The sequence below is a fragment of the Lutra lutra genome, chromosome 10, assembly GCF_902655055.1.
Source record: "Lutra lutra chromosome 10, mLutLut1.2, whole genome shotgun sequence".
In the NCBI taxonomy this organism is placed as follows: Eukaryota; Metazoa; Chordata; class Mammalia; order Carnivora; family Mustelidae; genus Lutra; species Lutra lutra.
In genome coordinates, this window is record NC_062287.1 from 95,866,517 (window position 1) to 95,891,638 (window position 25,122).

At 53.6% G+C, this 25,122-nt stretch overlaps 1 protein-coding gene across 4 annotated transcripts in view; it reads left to right on the forward strand.

Moving 5' to 3' along the window:
* Window positions 1-25,122, forward strand: part of TSPAN18 (tetraspanin 18) — a 177,196-nt gene that overhangs the window by 115,388 nt on the left and 36,686 nt on the right. For 2 of the 4 annotated variants that reach the window (XM_047691818.1, XM_047691819.1), the window contains exon 3: window positions 5,780-5,917. The exons of the other annotated variants lie outside the window; for them this stretch is intronic. The gene's annotated coding sequence lies outside the window, so the exon portion shown is untranslated. The remainder of the gene's footprint in view (window positions 1-5,779; window positions 5,918-25,122) is intronic. 4 annotated transcript variants of the gene reach the window in all.

Genomic DNA, 25,122 nt, shown 5'->3' on the forward strand with positions numbered 1-25,122 from the left:
TTTGCAAGCCCCCCAGGGTCGGGGGTGGGGGTTGCTGAGAGGAGAGGACCAGAACGATTGAGGGTTCCCATTAAAACAGAGGTGAGCACCGTAGCAGCGCCTTGGGAAGGAGCCGGCAGCCTGCGTCAGCTCCCAGTTCTGTGTGGTGGGGACATCAGCCCTGAAGATTCATGGGAGGGCAGGGGGAGGCAGAGGAGGGAGGGAAGGAAAGAAGAAAAAGTGCTGCCCATTATACCTGTCCTTTGGCAAGGCCGGGTAATTAGCAAACCCTCAGCAATAAAATATTTCGTTTCGGTGTAATTGCAAAGTAATTATGTGGTATGGGTTGTGTATTAATCGTGTTGATTAATAACACTCAGGTAGTAATTAAACATCTGCTTCATAATTGCATGCGGGCCGAAACTTAACACACACACACACACACACACATGCACACACGCGCGCACGCGCATGCACACACACACACGCACGCGCACACATGCAAACACGCACATGTGCCTGTGCCACAGGCAAATCTCCCTGGTTCCTGTTGTGCTCATTCACACGTGTGTGTGTGTGTGTGTGTGTGTGTGAGAGAGAGAGAGAGAGAGACAGACAGACAGACAGAGAGAGAGACAGAGATCGAGGCCAGGTTAAGAGCCCCTCCCTTCTGCCACCATACAATGAGGTCTTTGTGCCACAGCCTCCCTGGGCCTGGGGCTGTGCCACTCAGCGGCCCCCTCAGGACAGAAGCCAAGGCCCAGTATGGGTATTCTTTGTGGCTGAAACCAGATTCTGTGTCTGACAGCCACAGGGTCTTAGTACTCCTAGCAGCAGGGAGAAAGTTCTTAGGTTACGAGCCATCTGGGCTGAGGCCAACATAACACCCAGCACACCCAAAAGGCCTGATTGAATGAGCTGATCCCAGGGGCTGCATGGACCAGAGCAAGATGTCAACCTGGCTACCATGAGCCCTGGTCCTAGCTTGGCTCCTACTTCTTTTGCTGTGTGTTCTTGGGCAAGTCCCTTGTCCTCTCGGTCCCTTGGGCTCCAGGTCCATAAAACAAAGAAAACTGAGCTCAGAGGCCTCCAAGGGCCTTTCCAGTTCTTCTGTACTCAGATTCTAATTTGGTTTGCACTAATTAGGAATCGGAGACGATTTAAATTCAATACATAGGATCCTTAGTGAGTAAACAATTGGAAATAATTCCTTCCTTTATGACTTCTCAAAGACTCACTCATGAGCAATGAGAACCCAAGCTAAAATCAATAGCTTTTATTTTTCAGAGAGAGAAATTGCAGATTCCGCGAGCTGCTGGGCATTGCAATTCATTCTTGTATTTTAAAATTTTATGTTTATGTTTATGGACTGCCATTAGGTAATATGGATTCATCCTGAAGGTTGATTTTTTTCATTAACTTAACTCATTTTACTTATTAGTTCACATTTATAGCTCGGGTTTAATAAGCACACAGTGCAGACGTCATAAAGCAGCCCTCTTCCTTAGCAATATTTTAAAATCAAGACTCTTCTCTGAGTCAGCCCAGGTTTATTTGCTCATAACTTGCTTCTGCTGATTTGAGGCCCAGCACCCCTGGCTGCGGCCTGTCACTTGACTCTGAGCTCCGGTGTCCTCACAGGAGAATGGCACCACTAATTAATAAAAGCCATCGATGCTTAAATTTTAGAAAGCAAGCAGCCAGCCATCACTTACCGTACTCCAAGTGCTTCTCGTGTTATCTGTTTGAGTCCTACATCGCTCTGAACTGGCTTTATGTTTTTCACTTTATAGAGAAGGAACCAGAGAGGGTTCCTTCTCTATAAGGAACCTCAGAGAGGTTAAACGACCTGCCTGGGCCCCTTGAACTTCTATCCGTTCACCATCATTTCCAACTGCCTGGGTTCCTTCCTGCTTTTCATCTACCTGAGCACACCTCTGCTCTATGACCTTCGGTGGCTCCCCATTACCCTTTAGCAAAGGTCATCTTCCTGGGCCTGGCATTCAAAGACCTTACCCAGGCAACCCCTGCCTTCCCTTCCTGCCTCATCTCCCACTCCGCCCCAACAGGCAGCCTTGGCTCATGGTCCTGAATACCCAGCCCACATTTGGGTACCCCCATGCCTTTGCTCACCCTGGCCCCTTTGCCCACAGCACCCTCCTCTCATCTCCATGTATTTAAATCGGCCCCCTCTTCCAGGAAGCCTTCCCCACGGCCCACATTGGGAAGGACCCCTCCTTCCTCTGAACCGTATGATGTGAGCTATGTGATGAACCCTGCTCATCTCTGTCATCCTGGAGTCCCAGGTACATAGCAGGTACTCGATGAGTGCTTGTGTTGCTAGTGGTCGCCAGGAAACGGACCTCCTTGTGTCTTCTCTGTGGCCTCCAGGACCAGCCAGTGCAAACTCAAGGGAAAGACCCTGCCCGGGTTCTATCACCCGTCAATAGCTCTGCCTCCCTCCTTTCCTGCAAGCTTCCTTCCATCTTCCCAGATTTGTCACTTTCCTTCTAGGTCAACCATTTTCCTCTTATCTCCCATCAAAATGTCCCTGTCCTAAGCCCCCTGTACTCAGCCGATTGCTGTGTGAATGGTCTTCTGGTTTCTGGCAAATGAAACCCAGATACTTTGTTAATGGCAAATCCTGGCAGAGGAAGCTAGACCCCGGGGGGCCGTGGACCACTCTGTATCTGGGCTTAAGATCCTCAGTTTGGCACATGGGGAAACTGAGACCCAGGAGAGGGGATCAGGGGACATACATAAAGGTGTTGGCTGGATTCTCAGTCAACGCTCCCTGGGGACTCTCTCTGACTCCCTGGGCTGTCTTGGCCACGGGAATTAAGATCACAACCGCATCAGCAGGCTCCGCACTTTACAGTTTGCATGTGCTTTCCCTGAGGTAGTTGGTCATCTCCACAGCTCAGTGGGCTTTCACTGGGGCTCAGAGAGGCAGGTTGCATGTCCTGATGACACGGCCTATGGCTGGGGGCGGGGTCGGGGCTGCAAGACAGGGCTGGCTGGCCAGCCCCTCAGCTGGTGCCATCACCTGCCGGCTTCTCTACCTGCCGGCGGCGGCCCCGTGTGCCTGTCTGGCTCTGTCTGCACATCCTGTTCCCCAGGCTGGGACGAGAGACTAAGCCGAAGGAGATGTGGGCCAAGGGCAGGAGGTGCCCCTCTCCCTGGCAGCAGGGGGATCGGCCTCTGGTCACGTGGAAGCCAGGGAAGGTGGCTCAGGCCAGGCCAGGTCACATCCTGGAGAACAGGGCTTCCTGGGCTGCTGTGGGATAGCCTAGGCCTTCTGGCTGCCTGGGCCCAATGGCCCCTGGCCATGTACTACCCAGCTGGCATTGCTAGGCCTAGACCCTGGGCTGGAGCTGCACTTGACAGTGACTCACACACATTGACATTGTACACATGTTCACACACTGAGCTTCCTCCCCAGGCCACAGTGGGGCCCACCCTCCAGTGCCACTATGAGCTTATCTGTGGGTGTTTACGACACACAGGATCCTATATTTCTCTAGTTCACATTCTATTTTAAACCAGCTAGATTGGGGGGGGGGGTGTCCACAGTGATCAAGAGCTTCTGCTCCTAAATCAGCTATGGGTCAAATCTAATCTGTGCTATTTAACAGTCATGTGTCTGCCAACTTACTTAACCTCTTTGAGCCTCCACTTCTCATCAATAAAATGGGAATGATAGCACAGTGAGGACTAAATGAGGAACTGCACATAAAGCACTGACCCCAGGACCTTTGCATCTCGTCTCCCACTCTGCCCTGACAGGCAGCCCTGGCTCAAGCCTCCCCACTTGGGTATCTCCATGCCCTTGCTTACCCTGCCCCACTGCCCACAGCACCCTGCTGTCATCTCCACACACACACCATCTGCCCCCTCCTCCAGGAAGCCTCAGCGTGTCTGCTGGGGTCTTCAGGGACATTGTCATCAGGAAGTTGTCGGGAGGGGGCTTAGATTGGTATCTCCACCTGTGAGTTACTAGAACTGGGCTTTAGACCTGACCACAAGAGATTGTAGGGACTGCCTATGGGCCCAACACCCCCTTTCACAGATGGAAAAACCAAGGCCCCACGAACAAGAGTATGTACCTGAGTGCTCCCAGCAAGTTTGGGTGGCATTGGGACTGGAACCCATGACTCTTGTCTGCAAATCCTGGGGTGGGAGCTGGAAGGTCCTCTGCGGCTGCCTCCTCCTGGGAGTGACCCCCTGCCAGGGGTCTGTTAATTGAGTGGGTGGTCTCCTCCTTTCAGCATGTTTGATGGAGCATGGGTTGGGGTGGGAATGAAAGGTGGAAGCTGGGGGTCCCCCAGATGAGCCTCTTCATCAAATGTGTGCAGGGAAGAGGCCCAGAGAGACTGAGACCCAGCCATGATCCCGATGGGGGCCGAAGCCAGGACCACAGGCACCGTGGGGGGAGCCCCAAGGAAGGCACCGCTGCATAGCACACTGCTCAAGCAGTCTCTGTCGTCCCCTCTTCGCTGCAGCCATTTATTTATTTCTCTATCTTACCCTTCTGGAAAAAGCCGAGAATGCCACCCCTCCTGGGAAATTCACTCCCACACCCCTCAACCCTCCCCAGTGGGTGACATTAGCACTCACCGGCTCTCGCAGCGTGTGCTAATGACATTTGCATTTTGCTGGCTGTTGAAATGTGGGCTAGGGTGTGGGGATCCCATGGGCAGGTGGGGCCTTTGCAGCCTGCAGGGAGGGGCTGGTAGGCTGGGCTGGGGACCCATGCTGGTCCAGGAGAGGCAGAGAAGGGGGACCAAGGTCGGGGGTGGGAGAGAGGGAATGAATGGCTCGTAGGATGGAGAGATTTTTGCCTAAAGACTTGCCAAAGACACAGAGCAGCTCCCGGTCCAGTGCTCCACCCCCCCCTGCAGGCGCTCACAGTATCCTCCTCTGCATCACATCCCCAACGTCGATTGAGCGAAGGCTCTGCTGTGGGCTTCACAGACTTAAGAAAGTCATTTTTGACTGCCTGCAATCCTTGAAGAGAGATGCTATTATTATCCCTGCTTTATAGACGAGGAGACTGATGCTCTGAGAGGACCCCTGACTTACCTGGGTCCACTTCTGGAAAAAAGTGGCCCCAACATGTGGCGATGATCTACCTGCCTCCAAAGACCATGCTTCTGGCCACTGCAGGCACCACCTCTTGCTCTTTGTCTGGGTTTGGATACACCCGGGAAACAATTCTTGGCTCTCATCCGTGACCACCACCCACCTGATAGCTTGCGGCAGACGCTGTCTTGTGCCCAGGGTATTCCAGGGGGGGACCCCTGTTTCTGGATGTCAGTTTCCTCATTGGAAAAATGAAGCCATTGGTCTGGCTGGCTGGAGCATCCCAAGAATGCATTTTCCCATGAGGAAGGATCTTTCCTCCAATGCACTCAAACTCTCGTGGAGTTTCCACCCACTCGCTTCAACATATACATTTATGTTTTCTATCAAAGCAAACCGTGAAACATTTGTCGAGCTTCCCCGCTCTGCAAAGGGCGCTGTGCTAGACACGGTGGGTGTGATGCTTATGTATTTTTATTCAGGGCATACACACACAGGCATATGCATATCTTTGTGTTTTAGACGGCTTTCCAGGCAAGTTCAGCTGGGACCTCTATCCTGATGCATGGCCCCAGGTTCCTGCCATCTTTGCCCCACCACATGGCCCCCTTGGGGCCCAGAGACATCTCAAACAGAAAGGAGCCCCCCGGGGCAACATGAGCCAATGAGGTCTGCCCCCAACCCAGCAGTTAATGGCTGATCTGCTTCTCTGCGACAGGTGGGCATCTCCTGGATGGCCTGAGCTGGCAGTGGCCAGGCCATCTGACACCGTCATCAGAGTGACTTGAAACCTTTGACTAGGGCACCTAGAAACAGGTTTGATCCTTTTCCAGACCTCTCAACACTGGCCACCCAGGTAAGGGAGTTCAGGCTTGTTCAGCATGGGGTCTGTGGCTGTGTCTGTTGTCAGTGTTGCTAAGAGAAACATCAGCAGGGCACCCTGGTGTCCTTTATCATGGTGGCCTCTTTCATACCCGTCATTAGCAGGAGAGTCCAGGGGTTTAGGCTCTAAAGTCTAGCAGACCTGGGTTCAAGTCCTGGAACCATCAATTACTAGCTGTGTGACCTTGGGCAGGTTCCTCAGCCTTTCTGTGTCTCAGCTTCCTTGTCTGTCAAACAAGGAAGCAACAGCACCCACCTTTGGTGAAGATAAAATAAGGTTATAGGTGAAAAAAGGCTTAGAATAGGACAGACACGTAGTAAGCTCGAAATGCAAGAAATGTTAACTGTTACTAATCGTAGTTCATTCCTTCTCGTGTTGATGGTCTGTCTCCTGCCCTAGAAGGTGAAGTCCATGAGGGCAAGGGCTCATCTACCTAATTCTTAGTTGAATCCCCAGATCCCAGCACGATAAACTGGCTTTGATCCGTTGAGTGAATGACAGTGTGAAAATGCCTTGCCTGTTTTATACAGAACCTTCAGGACAGTCCTTGAAGGTCCTTGCATGAGTCTGGACATGGGTTTGATTGTGTGTGACAAAGCCCCCAAATAATAGTCCTTTCAATAAGAGAGATGTTGATTTTTCTCTAAGTAAAATTCTGAGCTAGGAGGATTTTTCCTCACAGAAACGTTAGGGTCCCAGCTTTCTGTACCTTGGGGCTTCACCATCGCTGGTCTACATGATCCACGATGACCCATGACAGCCTCGCCATTCTACTCAGCAAGGAGGAAACCAGAAGAGGAGAGGACGCTACTTCCTTTAAGAGGATGCATACGTCACTTGCATCCATGCCCCATTGGCCAGAACACAGTCACATGGCCCACTTAGCTGCAAGGGATGCTGGGAATTATAGTCTTCATTCTGGGTGGCTGTCTGCTCAATTGTGACTCTATTTTGAAAGAAGAAGGGGAAAATGGACACTGAGGGACCCTCTGCCTTGATCCACCCCTTTGTTTACCCTTCCTCCCTGCTTCCTCCCTCTGGCAACCAGTGATCATTTTACCATCCCCGTACTTTTGCCTTTTCCAGAACGTCATATAATTGGAATCATAAAGTAGGTACTCTTTTCAGACTGGCTTCTTTCACTTAGCAATGTGCCTTTAAATTTCCTCCATGTCTGGGGTGCCTGGGTGGCTCAGTTGGTTAAGCATCTGCCTTCGGCTCAGGTCATGGTCCGAGGGTCCTGGGATCAAGCCCTGATTCAGTGGGGAGGTCCCTGCTCAGCAGGGAGTCTGCTTCCCTCTCCCTCTGCTTCTCCCCTCTGCCCCTGCTTTCTCTCTTAAATAAACAAAGTCATTAATTAAAAAATTATTTAGAAAATTAAAATTTAAAAAATATATCTTCCATGTCTTTTGATGGCTTGATGGCTCATTTCTTTTTATTTTAACATTCCATTGGCTGTACCACTTCTTACTGACCCATTCGCTTCTTGAAGGATATCTTGGTGGCTCCCGATTTTAGGTGATTGGGACTAAAGGTGTTCTACAGTCTTCTGGGGGTTTTTGTGTGGATATGAGTGTGAGCCCATTGGGGCAGCACCTTGGAGCAAGTTAAGAATATATTTGGCTTTTTAAGACACTGCCAAACTGCCTTCCAAAATGGCTGCACCGTTTTGCGTTCCCACCAGCAGTGAATTAGAGTTCCTGTCGCTCCACATTCCCATCAGCAGTCGCTGCTGTCAGTTTTGTGCATCTGGGTCCTTTTGTCAAATGTGTTGTGGCATGACCCCGTTTTAGAGTTGGGGATTATAAAATTTGGAGGGGCAGCTTGCCCAAAGTGGTAAGGCAGATAAGAGATTCCGGAACTTTCCCCAGCCTATTTGACATTTGAGTCCAATACTCTCCTGCCACCCACTGCCCTACCCCCCCCAACCCAGCTTCTGCCTATGGCCGTCTCCCTGAGACTATGGACCAAAGCCCTGGGGTGATTCTTCCTGCCCCATGGTCAGGAGTGACTGCTTTCCAGAGCTCTTTTTCATTGTTTAGTGTCAGTGATCCCTACCCAAGCCCAAGGTCAATGAGGGAGAGCAATGAGGGCTGGGGACAAAGTGAGTGGACTTGAGCCAAAGTTAGATGAGCCAAAATATAACCCTCGGAGGGGGCCAAGCGGCCAGGAAGGCTGGGATGCAGGCAAGTCCTGCCAGACTACTGGCCTCTGGCCAGTCCTTGAGTCTGAGGGCCCCCAGGCTCAACTGTGGAAGGCTGGAGCTGCTGCCCAGATCATCAAAAACCAGGGAAGGACCAAAAATGTAGGGGAGAAATGCCAGACTGAGGTCAGATGCCACCTTAGTTGGGAACCAATCCTCAACTTCAACCCGATGAAGCAAGACAAGCAAATTATTTGCTTTTTATTGGTTTCCAATATATTGATAATTTGATGTTCAAGGCAGACTTGAATCCAAGGCTGAAATGGTGCCCCAGTCTGTGTCCTCTGCTTCCCTCCTTGGGGTTTTCCATCCTGGGGAATGCACACCCCACGGGTGTAGTGGGGCAGTGACCCACAGCTCCAGATGCACAGCCCACTCATTTCCAAACCTGTGAAAGGAGAGCTTCTTTTTCCCAGGAGCTCCAAAAAAAAAGTTCCAGAGTTGAAGCTTATTGGCTGGTCTCCAGTCACGTGACCATTTCTGACCAATTAGTGAAACGAGGAGGGGAGAATGCGCCGATTGGCCGGACTGGGTCAGGAATGGGCCGTGGTAGGGCAGTGTGTGCTGTTGGGGGTGGGGGACAAAGAATTGGCCTGACATTGGGAGAGGACAGGAACCCCAAAGGGAAAACCCGGGTGCTATTTCCTCACGGAAGAAGAAACGCTAGGCAGAGAAAACAACAGATGACCCTGTTGGTGTCATGACAGGGGGCGGGAGACGTGGAGCAAGCGGGTCCTTCCTGTAGCTCGAAGCACCAGGGTGGCCTTTCTGTGACAGGTGTACTTCGGGCTCTGTGGATCTGGTATCTGAAAGCCCGATCTGTGCGCGCACACTCACACTCACGCGCTCACACGTACTCACGCACTCACACACACCGTGTATCTGCAGGTGATGCTTCACCTTCAGGAAGGACTGTCCCCGAAAGTCCTTCCCACACGGAGTCCCTGTACTCCCTAGCAGCGCCCCGCATTTCAACAACCTCACATTTGGCTTCCTCGGGTTCCCCTCCACTTGCTGGGAAGACATTTTCCTTTCTCCCCCCACTTCCTTGTGGCTGGGGCAAGTTTCTTAAGCTGCTCTTAGCGGGTATTTGCCCGAAATGGGTTCCCAAAAGACCCCAGCCTCGGAAGGCTTCCTTCCCAAACAAGCAACCGCAGCCCTCCCCTCAGCCGCGGCCACTCCAAGGTGACTGGGGGCGTGGGGGTTGCGGGGGGGGGGGTGCGGGAGAAGGAAGCAGCCTCTGACCCAGCAGGAGCCCCATCTCTGGGAAGCCCAGGGGCCTCTGTGGGGTTCCAGGGTACAGGAGAGCAGGCCGTCCTCTCGGCAACAGCTGACATCCACCATTGCTGCTCTGTTATGCATTTAGGGTGCGGTGTATGATTTCATTAGAAAAAAGAGTGTTCTGCAGGAAAAAGATCTAAAACCACAGCATACGATGCTGCCTCCCAGGCAGCCGTGGCCAAGTGCTTTTTATGTGCCCTCCTTTGCTTGATTTCGGTCAACCACAAACCTCCTTGCCCTTCCCAGTCTCTCTCTCTCTCACTCTCTCTCAGTGTCTCTTGCCTGTGGATTCTGCAGCTCTGACTCACCACACAGACCAGCTTAGCGTTCAGCAACCCCTGGCCTTATATGGTGTGCTCAGTGCTGCTGGGTCAATGAATGTTCATTCATTTCTTCGGAGGGGGCTGGTGCGTTCCTACCACATCCCCAACGCGATTTTAGGTGCCGGGGATCCAGAGTGAACCAAGTGGGAAGGTCCCTGCTCTGTCCTCTGGTAGAACCCCTGAGGACAGGACCCTTCCTCTGGGTGTCTTGTCCCCCCATCCCTTGTCCAGCACCTCATTCAGTGCTGAACCGCAGTTGAACTTGGTGAATGTCTGTGGATTGCTTATTTTCCACACTATTTTTCAAAGCTCCCACTTATGACAGATGCTGCAGAAATATTGGAACGGCTTGGTTCTCACTCTCCACGACTCTAGAGTGTAAGAGGCAGCTGGCGATAGGTCCTGGAGAAGGAGGGGAGGCCATGGTTAGAGACCCAGTCTTGGAGTGCTCTCGAGTAAATGGAAAGAATTGGCCAGCCTTCACTCCCGCCATACCTCGCGCATGTCCGCCTCCTAAGGGGCTCCCGGCCTGTCAGAGGGAAACAGACATGAAAGCAAATCCCTGACATATAAGGTAGAGAGTAAGAGGGTTTGGAGTGGAATGATAAAGGAAGGCTTGCTGGTTCCAGGGCCAGATCAAGAGATCACTTCTGGGCGGTGACGGTGATGGGAAGTCAGAGAATGTGGTGCATTCCAGCTGGGCTTTGAAAACAGGGATGGGATACGGGACCTGCAAGGATGTTGGAAAGGGCATCCCAGGAGAAGGAAACGGTGAGAGTAAAAGCCTGGAGGTGGGACCCTGGGGCTTGGAAGACGGTACCAGGCAGGAAATGAGATGAGGGCAGACCGCTTCCTCCCTGCTGGCCTCCAGGCTTGGCTGTGCAGGCCTGTGGCCATCCTCAAGTCTGCCTTAAACCACAGCCTGGTTTTAGAGTCAAGTGGCTCTTCCATTTTCCTTCTTTTCCCCTAAGCCTCAGGAAGGGAATTGTGGAGGGCCCTTCAAAAGAGGGGGTGCTGCACAGGGACTGAGAGGAATGAATTCCTCCATCTCCAAGGTCCTTTGCAGAATGGAGAAAAGATGTTCACCTGCGGCTTCATAAGTTGCGACAGGGCCAGGGCTGGAAGTCAGAAGACTTGGTTTCCTGTCCCAGCCCTGCTACTGATGTCCCCAGCCTCCCTGTCCTATACTTTGTCGGTTGTAAAATAAGGGGGAGGCCTCTCCCAGCTTTAGGGTTTTCTTCCAAGTCACACCTGGGTACAGATCCTAGCTCTGCTAGTAGTATGGCCTTGACCCTCTGAGCTTCAGTGTTCTCATCTGTAAATTGGGGGTAATGATGCTATCCATCTCACTGGCCTGATATGGAGATTTCATGAGATGACTAAGTGACAGAAGGTGCTTATCAGTGTGCCTGCCAGAGGGTCAGTACTTAGTGATAGCACTCATGCTCTTTGTGTTCTTATTATTTATATTTTCAGTTTTATGCCTCTGTGGGAGGAATCCTCAGTAGAGTCTTAGGTGTTCAGGTGCCTAGAGGGCAGCTTAAGTCCATGTCCCCCAAAATATGCTGATCGGGCCAGGTCTTACCCCTCCCATCTCCAGATGAGGGTAGAGCTGCCTTCCTCAAAGTCACATTCATTCACTCAATCATCAAATGTTAACCGAACACCGGCTGTGAGCCTGGGCCTCTGAAAGTTGAACAGGACAGCCACACTCCCTGCTCTCAGGGGCCCAGTCTACACTTGGGGCAGCCTCTGCTCTCCCGCTGGCCCCACACACACCATCAGCTGCAGGACCTCATGCCCAACACGGGTGTGCTCGGGTCTGCAGGCTGGAGCCCTGGGGGAACCCCACCCCCACCTCCCAGGCTTCTGGAGCTTTTACAACCCCTCCCTTTCCATCCCGGGGCTAAGGCCTGGGTGAAAAGCGGAAGAACATAACACAGCTGACCCAGCACCGCACCCAGGCCAGACCATCTGCTTGGGTTGCCAGGCTCTGCTTCAGCGTTCTGCAAACTAAGTACTTTGGAGAAGAAGAAGGACTTGCTGCCGGGCGTGGGTTGCACGGCTGTGTTTCATTCGCAGCCCGGTTAATGCCTGTTTGGATCCCGAATTGCAAGAGGTTTTGAAAATTTCCAGGGAACGTGATGCCTGCAAGTTGGAAGGTGCTGGCGGGGGGCCCAATTGGCCCTGTGCTCACCTGGTCCTCTCCTGGTGGCTGGTGGCTGTCTGGCCGCCCACATCCAGGACAGAGTCAGGCATGCGGGGCCTTCAGCCAGCAGCCGGTGAACAGAGGGACAGATGGACAGAAGACAGGGGACTGCCTGTAATACATGCTTGCCTAGTCTCGGTCCAAGTTTCCAAGGTGGCTGGAGACATCAGGCTCTGGCTTCGTTTGCCTGTGACAGTTTGATTTTTGGCTCCTGGGCAACATCATGGTTTTCAGGCCATGGAGCAAACTCAGAACGAGTGGTTTGTGAACTTGTCAGTTTCTTAGCGGCGGCGGCGGTGGCAGGGGGCGGCACAATGCGTGGTCCTGATCTAAGGTGGGAGCTCGCCTGCCGCCACTCACAGCCAAGTTCAGAGCCCAACTCCAAGGCTGGGTGAACTTGGCCGTGGTACTTAGTCTCTCTCAAATTCTATTTTCGCATCTGGAAAATGATAGCGCTAATAGCATCCAACACATAGGGCTATGATGAGCTTAGGTTAAATAATGGGTGTACAAACACAGAGCAGAGCTCTGGGCACATGGTGATCACACCAGAAGGATGATGATGGTGTATTTAAAGACCCCTGCCACTATTTGTTGCCTAAACTTCTCTCTTCCAAACAGATTCTTGCAGATGGCTTTGCGTTTTTAAAACAAAAGTTATTTTTTAAAAAGTCAGTGTTACAGAAGTAATACACAGTCCTTAACAATTCAAATGATCCAGAAGGGTTTAAATTAAAAAGCCAATCTCAAATCCCCCCTCCCCCCCGCCAGCAGGCTCCTTCCCTTTCCTAGCTGCATTTTTCTTTTTAATGTAGAGCTTCCAAGTATGGAACTTTCCTCCCTTTTTTTCTCCCCAAGAGCAGGGGATGGGTGTGCCTTCAGGTAGGGGTGGTGGCCAGGTGGCTGTTGTGTTGAATTTCTGTCAGGGCTTCAGTGGTCCCATTGGAGCAGGGGGTAGGGAGGGGTGGGGGAAGGCAGAGACTGGGCGGGGTGGGGGTGTACAGCCCACGTCCTTGGGGCAGCCGGGCCTCCCTGCTACAGTTTGCTGTGAGTCTGGATGCTCCCCAGTGTCCAGGAGTCCTGGCAGGGGGCCTGAGGTATGCCACATCGAGGCCAGGCTTGGAGGGACACATTCACAGACACCATGTCCGGCCGCGTGCTGGGCTGCCTCTTCTGTCAGGGAGCCCCAGGCTCAGTCCTGCCCTGCCTCCCATGCTCCTGGCAGGACACCTGCTCATTCCTGTCCACCTGCTGAGAGACTGCCCGTCCAGGTCTGCGCCCTCAGGTGCCCCACAGCTTCCCTTGTTAGGCAGAACCCCAGGCCTCGCCTGGGTCCCCATAGCATCGGGGCTAAGCGCACACCAACACCCAAGTGTCAGCTACACTGCCTGCTTTTACTTCCTCAGATCCCACCATCCGCCGTGGAGCCCGCTCTGCCCATTTGAAGGACCTCTCCTCCCAGGCATGTTGGGGAGGGGGATTCTTGCCCGCAATGATCCTGTAGGAGTCTTGGTGGTGTCCGTGTGGCCCAGAATGCTAATGGGAGGCTCCTTTGCCAAGCATTGGGGTGTAGTGAGGGCAAGTGCTCAGTGGCCATTTCTGTGCCACCGTGGGCCCAGCTTGGTGTTCTTGCTTAACAGCTCTTGGCTGTGAGTTTGGGTGCATAGATGCCCAGCCTCTCCCAGCATCTCGGGGTGGCCCCATGGAGGTCCCGTCACCTCTTTGGAAAGGCTGTTCCCAGGATCAAGGCATTTGAGCCTGTAGCTCTTGGAACGCCCCGCCACCCCCCCCCCGGTCTACTTCTTGCTGATATCCAGAGATCTTGAACGACTCTCCCCCTGGGCGTGCTGCCTCTGCGTGCCCCCCGTCAGGCTTATGCCCCTCCCCACCTCTGTGGGCCCTAGCCTATGCCCTCCGAGAAGTTTCTAGGGCCCAGAAGGTGGGCTGTCTTCCTAGACATCTTCCAACAACCTCTGTGCCTGATCTTGGAAGTCAGCAGCCCCCGAGACATGGGAGCCAAAGACTTGGCCACCGTCTTGGGAAAAGGGAAAAGGAGATCCTGCAGCAGAGCCCACAGATCAGGAAAACTTGTCTCAGTAAATTCTCCCACCACCCGCACTGGCTGTAACTGATACATCAGTCCCTCTCACTCATTTGTTTACTGAGCACCCACTAAAAAGCAGATTCATTCCAAGACTGGAGGTGAAAGAAATATCAGACAAGATGGATCGATTTCAAAGAGCTCGGGGTTTAAACAGCAGTCCGCAGATGTGGTCCTGAGACTGCCCGCACCAGCATTGCCTGGGAACTTGTCGGAAATGCAGCTCTGCAGACTCCGACACCAGACCTAATGAATCAGAGATTTGGGGGTGAGATCCAGCAAGCTGGACTTTGACAAGTTCCCCAGGGGATGCCGATGCAAGCTCAAGTCTGAGACTCACAGACCGCAATGGGCAGGTGGCAGGCGGTCTAAGGCACTGATGCAGGGGTACGTGGAGGGGGTGATGGGGCTCATGCTGGGGAAGGGGGAGTGCCGGGGAAGGCTTGGATTTTGAATGACTTATTTTGAGGTAGACAAAGAAATCTGTGTTTGACTTGGTGGTGGGGGGGAGTGGATTCCGGGCAGAGGGATCAGCACATGCAAAGTCCCTGGGGCATGCTAGAGCAGAAGCACTCAGGACCTACAAGTGGTCATGCTGGCTAGAGGGGAGGAGGGGTGGGGGAGGGGACGGCTAGTCAATGGGTTTCTTGTGCTCTGAGCTGGATTTCCTCAACAGTGCTGGAGAGCCAGGAAAGGGTTTATGCACGGGGAGGGGTGGGGGGGAGATCTGCACCCTGGGAAGATGGGTGGTTGAGATCAAGGATTTCTGAACCACAACAGGTGTTGGGCTGTCTTCTGGAAGGCAGGGCTGAGCCTGTGGTGGATGGGGAGCCAGAGGCAGGATGGGGCTGGGATATCCTGGGTCTGCCCTGTTGCCAGAACGTTCCCACCAGGGAGCCACACCTACTGAGTGTTGAAGCCCAGGTGGCCCTCTTCTGTCCAGCTCTTGGTCTCTGCAGAACACTCTGTAACTGTCTGGCACTATAATTACTCTGGGCGTTCATACCTTCCATCCCCAGAGTCTCCATTCCCCATCTCCGAGGGAGAGGAGACTACAACTGGGTCTGCACATCAAGGTTCCGGAGCTGGAGAGGCGGCACTAAGAAATGCAAGATGCAGCCCAGACCCCCTCTAAGGGTGGAGCTGGGTGGAGGCTGGGAGCTGCGGAGAGGGCCCAGGTGGATGGTGGACTGGCTCAGGAGGTCCCTGGCCTCCACCCCAGTGCTGGCCTGCCGGCCCAATGGAAGCCCCCAGCCCCACCTCCTCCTCAGAAGCCCAGGCTCCTCCAGAGGGCCCAACCTCCCTTCCGGAACTTCCCAGCACCAGAAAGACACATGAAAGGGAACCGGGGCCTCTCCCAGGCCTGGAGCTCTTGTTTGGGAAGGGGCCTCTGATGAGTTCATCCAGTGGAGCGGCGCGGAGAGGAGGGAACGTGAAAACTGCAGCCAGGATCCTGAGCCCTAGGGGAGGTCGGAGCTAGGGAGAATGGAGGCCCCTGTGAGCCGGAGGGCCGGGCAGGTGTGCAGCAGGCCTCTGGCTGGAGGGCCAGACAGGAGCCCGTGTGCTTTGGGCCGGCAGCCCCTGCTTCCCAGGCACCCACCTCTGGGGCAGTTCAGGCTCAAGGGCATTCGCTAGGAGCCCGGCAGTGCCCGCCCCGGCCTGGCCTGTGTGTATTCAAGTATCACGTTAGCCCAAAGCAGCAATCAGCGCGGATTTGTGGTGAACGCTCGGAGGAGTTGTGGTTCTAGTGGAGGAGAGAGGTGCCAGCCAGGGCCCCTCCTTCAGGATGGCTCAGGCCTTTCTGCTTTATCCTGAGTACAGATTTAACCCTCGAGGGAAATGAACGGCAAGCCTTTGTGGCCTCACCGGCTATCTGGACTGGGAGGGGTTTCAAGGCCAACTGTTTTGACTCCTTGAAAGATGTGTTCATTGATCTTCTGCTTACATACTACCGGCAATGGAGAGCTCACTACTAGTCAAGATAGCAATGTTCAGATCACTTGTAAGGTTCTTTTCCTGCTTTGCACTGGAGCAACCACGAGCAAGTCAGCTCTCTCCTCAGTAGACTCTGGGCACAGGTCTCCTCTGATTATCTGTAGGCCCTAGGGGTCATATACCCCAGATACGTGTCAGCCCTTCCCTGACAGGGAGCAGTGCTCAGGATAGGACTGGTGCCATCCTCACTTCTCTCAGGGGGACCCATCAGTGCTTTAGAGATGAGGCCAGGCTGAGCCTTGGGCTTTCATCCTAACTCAGAGACCCCAAGCTATACAATGTCCTGAGCCACCCTCCAGCATTGACCTCCAGAAGCTTCTGGAAGGCTTGTCTCCAGTAGGCCTCCTCTTCCTGCTGCCCCCTTCTTCCCAGGCTCCCCATCCTTCCACAGAACCTGCCTTCTCACATCCCTGGGGCTTCACTTCGAATGTTCATGAGGTCAACTGGCGGGTCTGTTAAAATTTCTCTTACAGGATAAGAAATAACAAAACTAACCTGTGAACCCACAGGTGGTGAAGGAGTCTCGAAACTGGCCTTGACCTCCAACTTCAGCCTGCCACTGCCACGCTTCCCCCTAGGGTGTGGGCATCACCCCAACCATGCATCGGCCCCTCTCGACTTTGTTGTTGACGTTGCTGTTTGGGTTTTTAAATAGATTTATAGACGTATAATTTACATACTATGAAATTTACTCATTTTCAAGGTAGGATCCAATGGTTTGTCATAAATCTGAGAAGTTGTGTGATCACTTTCCAAGCCCCACCAGCACTTTTCGGGGGACAGACAGGTGGAGAGCATGCGAGAGAGAGGTTGGGCAGGGGTTGGGCTGACCCAGGCTGGCTCCCAGAACTTTGAGGATCCCCAACCCTCAACAGCATAGAGTCTGCTGGCACTGCTCCCCATCTAGTGACCCCAGAGAAACTGGGCACCCGGGGAGGGTCAGGGCCTCTGGTCTGAACAAGTTCTGCCCACGCTTTGGAGGAAAAGGCAGGAGGGAAACAGATGTGGCATAAACTGGAAGAGAAGGATGGGTTTGGCAGTCCACTGACCCATTTTACTTTTCAAGCCAAGTGGGACTCAGCATGAAACAGGAGGCCGGGCTCCATGTCCTGCTGCCCCCTGTAGCTAGATCTGCCCTGGGGCTGGAGTGGCAGGCCCGTGCAGAAGGGGAATGTACCCCAGCCTGCCTTCTCCCCCACGGGTGTCCCCCAACACAGCGTGGGCTTGGAAAGCTGGACAGCCCAGCCCAGAGCCAGCTTCTCTGATGCCACTGGCAAATACCAGACCAATTCTCAGGCTTTCCAAGAGATCTGGTGTCGCCCAGCAGAGTTGCAAGCCTGCAATTAGGAAAGCAGCAAAGGGCTTAATCTTCTCCAGGCTGCGGGCTTTTCCGTGGGGAAGATAAGCTTGGTCTGGATTAAGCTGGAGGGTAAGATAATATTTACTCTCAAATAATACTCTCTGGCTAGGAGCAATCTGAGCCCCGGGGTTTCCACAGGTAGGAACCTTCAGGGGTTCTGCCACCCCTTACCGGGTCCCAGGAAACCTTGCCTGCCCATCGATGCTCAGCCCTGCTGGTTCACCATGGTGTTTGCTCTCATTAGGAATGAAAATGAGGAAAGCTGTAATGTTCAATGCGTTATTATCAATGGAGTGCTTAGCCTGTGCAATTATCTCATCCAATCCACGTAACTTCCCGGGGATTCAGGCTTGTAACCCCCGCAGAGGTCCAAGCTTAAGTCCCAGCTCCGCCACTCCAAGCTCTTGATCTTGAGGAAGTGGCGACATTTTACCTGTGAAATGGGAGCACTAACGGGTGACTGAAAGTGGGGTTGTGAAGATGAGCCATGGCGTATATGAAACACCTATCCGGTCGCCAGCTCCTTGTGCTGCTGAATCCGTGGTAGGCTGTCATACGAACTATTCGAATTGCTGGGAATAAGGTCCGGTATGTGGCACCACAGCCATTCAGGGACAAAGTGAGACTCAGACCCAGGGCCATGGGGCTGTGTAAGCCGGGCCTCCGATAGACCAGTGAGGAAGGGGCCGGGCCGGTGGCCGGGTGGGCGGGGGGGCCAGGCCAGGCCCTTGAAGGGGCGGCAGACACAGCCTTGAGCTCCAGAGAGGGAGGAAGGGCCCCAAGTGCTTCCTGTCACCGCTCCTCTTTGTTGGAACAACAACCAGGCCATTCTCTGTTCTTCATCCTATGCCTCACTGGTTTGTGCCCCTGGAGGCAGAGAGAAGAGCGTCCTGTCCTGGCTCATTCCTGAGGAGAACAAAGATGGAGGTCAAGGCTGTCCCCGACAGGGCAGGCACTGGCTCCAGAGAAGGAAGGGGGTGTTGAGAATCAAGGCGGCGGGGGGGGAGGTTGCCAATCTCCCACCAACCCCTGGATGCTGTAAACAAAAGCCCTTCTGGATTCTAGAGGAGCCTTCACCAGCCATGACCCAGCTGTAAGGACTGGCAAGTCCCCTGCCCCTCTCTGGGCCTCGTTTTCTCATCTCTAAAATGTGGAACCAAACAGAAGGAAATGCTGCCTAGGCTGGAGAAATCAGGGAGGGCTTCATGGCGAGGAGATGTCAAGCCAGGCATTGAGGGGCGAGAAGTTCTCTAGGCAGACAACAGGAAAAAAGGTGAGAGAGCCGGAGAGAGAGCCAGCAGCTTCAGAGTGAGGGGTTTGAATGGCCTGTCCACAATAATTTGTGAATGAATAATCATGATTCATACCTGTTCCTTATGAGAAAAAAAAAAATTGAAGTCACCTGACTATCAAGAATAAAAGAAACATCACCAAGAGTCAGTTAGTATTTGATACCATCTCAACCCTTTTTAATATGATTAAGAAAATAGCCTTTCAGCTCCCTCCTAGATGGAGAATCTCAGATTCTGGGCAGGCAGAAAAGAAGGAAGAGCTGTTTTCTGGAAACAGAGCCAGGCCCAGAGCGCTAGACAGACAGACAGCGCTTCCCGGTGGTGGGGGTTGGAAGATCAGGCCAGTGGGGGCAGAGGCACAGGGGGGCAGACACAGGGGACAGTGGGACAGCGCTGGCACCTGCTCACCCACAGACCCTGACAAGGCCTGTGGCAGGACTGCGGGGGGCTGAGGAGTGGGGGCCAGTTGGGGGGATTGTCTTTGTGTGTATGAATGAGGCCTTGTAGGAAGGGCCCCTGCCCTGCTGCTTCTGGGAAGGCCCTACGTCTGTCAGCTGCCAGAAGTGGCTACCCCACCACCGCCAAGCAGCTGAGGGGTCCTCATAATGGCGTTGCTGTGGTTTCCTAAGACGTCTGGCTGCAGGGCGCTGCAGGCCGCAGAGGGGGCCTGATGACACTGGGAGGTCATGGCTGCCATCTTGCCAGCTCTTTGGAGCCGCCATTAAACTATGGTTTGTCCTCATGGACAGGCGCTGAGAGGCAGGCGGCTGGGACAGTTGGCCTGGGCAGGGAGTGCTCTGTCTGCTTCTCCACTTCCAGACCCAAAGTTCAACTCGGAGTCTCGTCCTGAGATAATGTCCGTGTTCTCCTTGCACTCCTGCCCCCATTCCTCCAACCGCCGCACACCAGTGGGTTTTCCTGCGAGGGTGCCCCCACCCCCCTTTGACTGCCTCCTGGGCAGTCTGGACATCAGGACCCCCTGGGGGAACCCCGGTGCCTTGTGGGGGCGGGGGGGCATGGTGTCGCCCACACCATCATCACCGTGGCTGTGAAAACAGGACGGGGGTGTTCCATTTCCTTCACAGCCCCTGTGAAGTCTGTTAACACTAATTACGAAGTTATGGGGAATTCCCAGGCCTCCTAATTAGTGTTAATAGGGGCTGGGTGAGCCATTCCTGGGAAAATAGATGTCTTTGTTTGCGTTCTCAAAATTAGACCACTGTGTTCTGCCCGTAGGTGTGATGGAGCCGTGTTCTCTTCTCTCCGCCCTCCTCATGGTCCTAGAGCCCTGCGCACAGTGGCACACACCCGCCGGCCATCACATTCCCTTTGGGCACATGTGTGCACACAGACACACTCAGACACGTGTGCATATGCACATATCAACACACATACGCACACCGCAATAGAACCGACTTCAAGCCCTTGGCTGGTGGATTAAGACATCGTTGTGCAAGACAAGCACTGAAAACCAAACAGCGTTTCAGTCCCCCTCACAGCCCTCCTCGGCGATACCATGAGAGGTTCCCTGCCCCCATGCCGCACCCCGACCCCGGAGACCCCGGTGCTCCAGCCTCCCGAAATCAGACTGTATTAACAAACCATTACGTGTTCCAATTAGCGTGGCGAGTGAACCTGGCTGGCTGAGCAGGGTAATAACACTCTCCTCTTCCCGCTAACAGGCCGAGGCACATTTCCCCAGGAGGAATGAGCCAAGCCGGGCTCCCTTCTGCCTCTGTTGGAATAATGAGATCCGGCCTCCGACCCAGGCCTGTGGAAGGCTCCTGGCCGTCTGGGTCTGTGGCCACCCTGGAGGAGGTTTCCTTTTGGACCAAGCAGACGGGAGGGAATGAATGAGGGATGGAAGCCAGACTTTATTGTGTAGTGCGAGCTGCTGAGCCTGTCTCGGGGTCTTCTGCCCAGGATAATGCTTTTTCAGTTGAATGGTGGGGACCCTTGGGGCCTGGGGCATACTTTCCTGAGCCAGGGGGCACCCAGACTCTCAGGATTAGCCCTATATGTCCTAATAGAATATCAGTACTCCTCGAAGATTTGGAAAACAGTACTTTGTTTTGATATTAAAATAACCGTGGATATATTTTGAAATGAAATCCCTATATATGTGTATATACATATATACATATGTATATACATATGATGTGTGTATATGTGTGTGTATATATATAGTGATATTTGATACACGTATACATCATGAATCTGTGAGGTAAACAGGAGATTTGCAGGCAGTTTTGCTCTCTCACTTTCTTCTCTGGGCTGGGTCCCCAGGTTTCTAGGTGGGTAGGGATAATGAGATTTCTTCGGTAGCCACTGCAGGAACTGGGGACTAAGAGTTTGTAAGGGCTAAGCCATAGCATAATGCTGTGTGATGTTGGCCCAGCGCCTACACCATTCTGATCCTCTTCTCTCTGAATGGCACAACGGCAGTGGTAATAAGTCCCCAGGGCCGGAGTCAGAGTATGCAATCAGGGCAGTTGCAGAGCTGGGGGTTTGGGGGGGAGGTCCAATGCTTAGAGAGGCCCCACATTTGGGTTAATGCTCTCCTGTTGCCATCTTGAAATTCTTAGCCTTTGCCTAAGAGGTCCCTCATTTTTGCTGGGTCCCACAGATTAGAGCTGGTCAGGAGTCTTTTGATGTTTTTTTTTTGTTGTTGTTGTTGTTTTTAACAAGAGTTAAATCAGAAATTTGTGGAAGAGGCCCACACAGAGATTCATTCATTCCTCCCTTCCTTCGTTCCTGCCTTACCCAACATCCACTGGGCACCCACTCTGCAGCAGGCACCATACCAGAAGCTGGGATTCGGCAATGAACCCGGAGGACAGAGTCACTGCCCTCCCACATTAGAAGGAAGGGGAAAAAAGATAAATAACAGAAACCACAAAGGGACAGACAGTGGCTCAGGAGAGGGACCATTTCAGGCTGGTGGGAGAGGGGCTGGGGATGGTCAGGGATGGTCTCCCTGAAGATGTGATCAGAGACCTGAAAAAAACAAGGGATTATGCCATGTGGAATAGCTGAGGAAAAGAGGGTCCCAGGCAGAAGGACCAGCAGGTGCAAAGGCCCTGAGGTAGGAATGTGCTTGCCATGTGCAAGAGACCAGTATGGCTGTTGTGGGGTGAGGGAGAAAGAGGATCTGGGCCGGGCTCTCCACTGTTGGTGAGGGATGGCTTGCCTCCTAGGTCTCTGCTTCCTCTGACTGGACAGCCTCCTGTTCCATCCCAGCCCCATCATCCGAGCCTTGCCCAGGGGGAGAAGCTGGGAAGGAGACAGAGTGGTAGAGGGAGAAGCTGCCTACACTTCTGGGGCCCGCACATCAATGGCTGATCATGCAGTCCTGGGCCTGCTGCTGCTGGGGAAGGCCAGTCCCCTCTGGGCACAGCCGGGCAGCTGGGCATCACCATTAAGGTTGCCCCAAGAATCCCTAAATCCATATTGCAGAGAGAACCCCAACCTTAAAATGGGGTAAGGTCACTGCAAAGTAGCAGAGAGAGGGCTGGAAAGGCCTGGCTTTCCAGTTCACGCATCCAAGGTATCCATACCTCAGAAGGTTGCCAAAGGTTCTGCTGAGGTGCGTGTGAAGGCACGTGGAGCCCAGCATGCGAGGGGGCCCTCCCGGGGCAGGGGTCCCTGCTGCATGCCGGGCCTGCTTCTAAGCGCACCCGCATTGTGTCACCCCAACTGACCCAGGAGGCACGGCCTGCCCCGGGGGACACAGTGGGGAGAAGGTTTATTCCCACCCCTGTCACCCCTTGTCCCTTGGGTAATGGGATCCGGATTCTCTTTGGGGTTAGCTCTGACTGGAACATCTGCCTTAGAAAGCCCCATATGATGCCTCTGCAGGAGACCGGTTTCCCACGGACTTTCTTCTCCAACATTTGCTGTTCAGAATTACACGAAGGACGGAGCATCCCATGGGATCATGGCCTTAAGTGAAGCTCAGAATTATCTTCCCTGCGCTCTAGATAGCTACCGTGTATCCTGCTGTTTGGGTCCTCCTAGACGTGACCTAGCTCTGCACGTGTGGTCAGGGCCTGGTGGCTCTGAAGTCTCCTTATAGGGGCGCAGACAGGAAATGACTTGCTCAAGGTCACACTGGAGCCTCCTTGTCACACAGCCTCCTTGTAAAGCCTGCTCCTTGTGCCTCTACCCCCACCCCTGCCCCCGCCCCATCCCTCTGTGGCTCCTGCCCCATGAACTTGCTGAGGCTTCCTTTCTTAATTATGGGGCTGCCAGGGGGGAAATGAAACACCTGCCGGGTTCTTCCTCTTCCCAGCAAGGAGGCACCCCAGGACCCCCTCCTCCCAGTGGGGCCCCAGTGGCCCTGAGGTTGCCTCCAGCAGGCCAGCTTTGTAGAAGGGCTCAGACATGCGGAGCCTCTAAATTAACTGTGGCCACCGCCTGCTGGGAGTCACAGTTCCAGGGCAAGGGTTAGGGGATTTGTGTCCAGGCCCCAGTGAGATATGCTTTCAGGGGAGTGTGGCAACTGACATAAACAGGTAGCCTTCCACCTCCCCAGGAAACAGAGTGCGTGCGTGTGTGTGTGTGTGTGTGCGTGTGTGTGTGTGTGTGTGTGCGTGCGCACGCTTCCCATCACTTTTAGAAGGGCGACAGAGAGCAGACAGAGGCAGAGAGAGAACTCTAAGATGGAGAGGCAGAGGCTGGCCATAAAGTTGGAACTTGAACCCAAATAACAGGACCAAGGACATACCTTATATCCTGACCTCAGGAACTGCAAAACAGGTGATTTGAGCTCTGCCTGAAGCCCCTTCTCAGGACTTTCGCCCCCAGAGTGCAGAGGACACACAGGGGGCGGGGGGGTGCTGGCACACCTGCTGTGTGCGCCATAGGGCAACCCCAGTGTGCACAGAGAGCATGGGGCCTTCACTGCCAAGCTCATGCACTTGTGATCCTGTGTCCGTAAGGGGTGAGTCCCACCTTCCTCTGTTCCCCAAGTGCTGCTTTCAGCCAGCCTTCCTAAACCCTGTCTGTCCCCTGGATTCCTCTGTAGGCTGCAGACTGGGCTGTGTTTGCATGTTTATAAATAATGGGGTCTGTGTGTCACGTATTCAGACCACCATTTCCGTTCCTAAAAGGACGATCCTTGAATCCTTTCTACCGGGAAGTGGAGCCCATGATCCCTAGATGTGTGCTCAGCCTTGGCGCTGAGAGCCATGAACTTGGCTTGGGGCCTCAGATGGCCGAACAGGAGGTGTGGCTTCCAGATGAATGACGGTAGGGCTCCAGCTTCTCGAGAGCATTCTCATGTCTCAGGCAGAGTGATCTCATCAGCGCTCCCGTGACCATGAGACTACATGGCCCACAGAGGCTCATGGAGGGCATAGCCACACGGGTAGTGAGTGGGAGAGAGGAGTCCCCCCTGTCCCTCTAATGCCATTGGCCACTGCCTCCCCAGGGCAGCCCACAGAGGATGAATAACTTGCTCAAGATTATGCTGCTGACTAGTGGCAAAGTAAAGCCTAGGTCCTGAGCCCCCCACTTTTACCTCTTTTCTAGTGGGTTTCCTAATTCTGGAGAATTCCATGGCTTGCCCCACCAGCTCTGAGACATCTTAGACACCCTCTAAACCCAGATGCTGGAACTAACTGCCTGGGTTCTAATGCCAGCCTAATAGCTGTACCACTCTGGCCAAGTTACTCTAATTCTCTGTGCCTCCGTTTCCCTGTCTGTAAAATGGGCATAATAATTGTGCCTGCTTCAGAGACAGTTACAAAAATGATATGAGTTAATCCATATGAAGTGTTGAGACTTATACTTGGCACCTCGCATGCCACCCCTCACTAGCTACCAGAGGCACAGCCAGAGCCCTGCTTGCTGTGGTTAACTTAGCCTCCCGACCAGGGTTTGCTGATTGCTGAGGGCACTGCTCCCCACCCACAAGGGCCCCCTTAGGCACTCCCCATAACCTCCCCATAACCTTAGGGGGAGCTTAGGCCCTCCCCATATCCTGGGTCCTCCCCATAACCTGGAGCTGCTTCCATCTTTATCCTTGTGTGCACAGTGAAGCCACTGAGGCTCAGAGAGGTGTTGTGAATTGACAGCGGCTGCCTAGCCTGGACACAGGGCTGGAACCCAGTTCTCTGAACACCCGGCTCTGTTCTCTCCCATTCTCTGCCCTTGCCCAGTGGTTGGCGGGGGGGCAGGGACCACATTCACTTCTAATCTGCTGTTTTAACCCAAGGTCAGTCCCCAAATATTCCTTAGGGCCAGAGCTCTGCATTCAGTGAGCCAAATCCTGCCTTGTCTTTTTTTGTAAATAAACTTGGGTTGGCCCCCAGCCATGACCATTCCTTTACATGCGATCTGTGGCCACTTTCTCCAACAAAGCAGAGTTGAGTCATTGTGACAGAAGCAATATGTCTGCAAAGCCTCAAATAT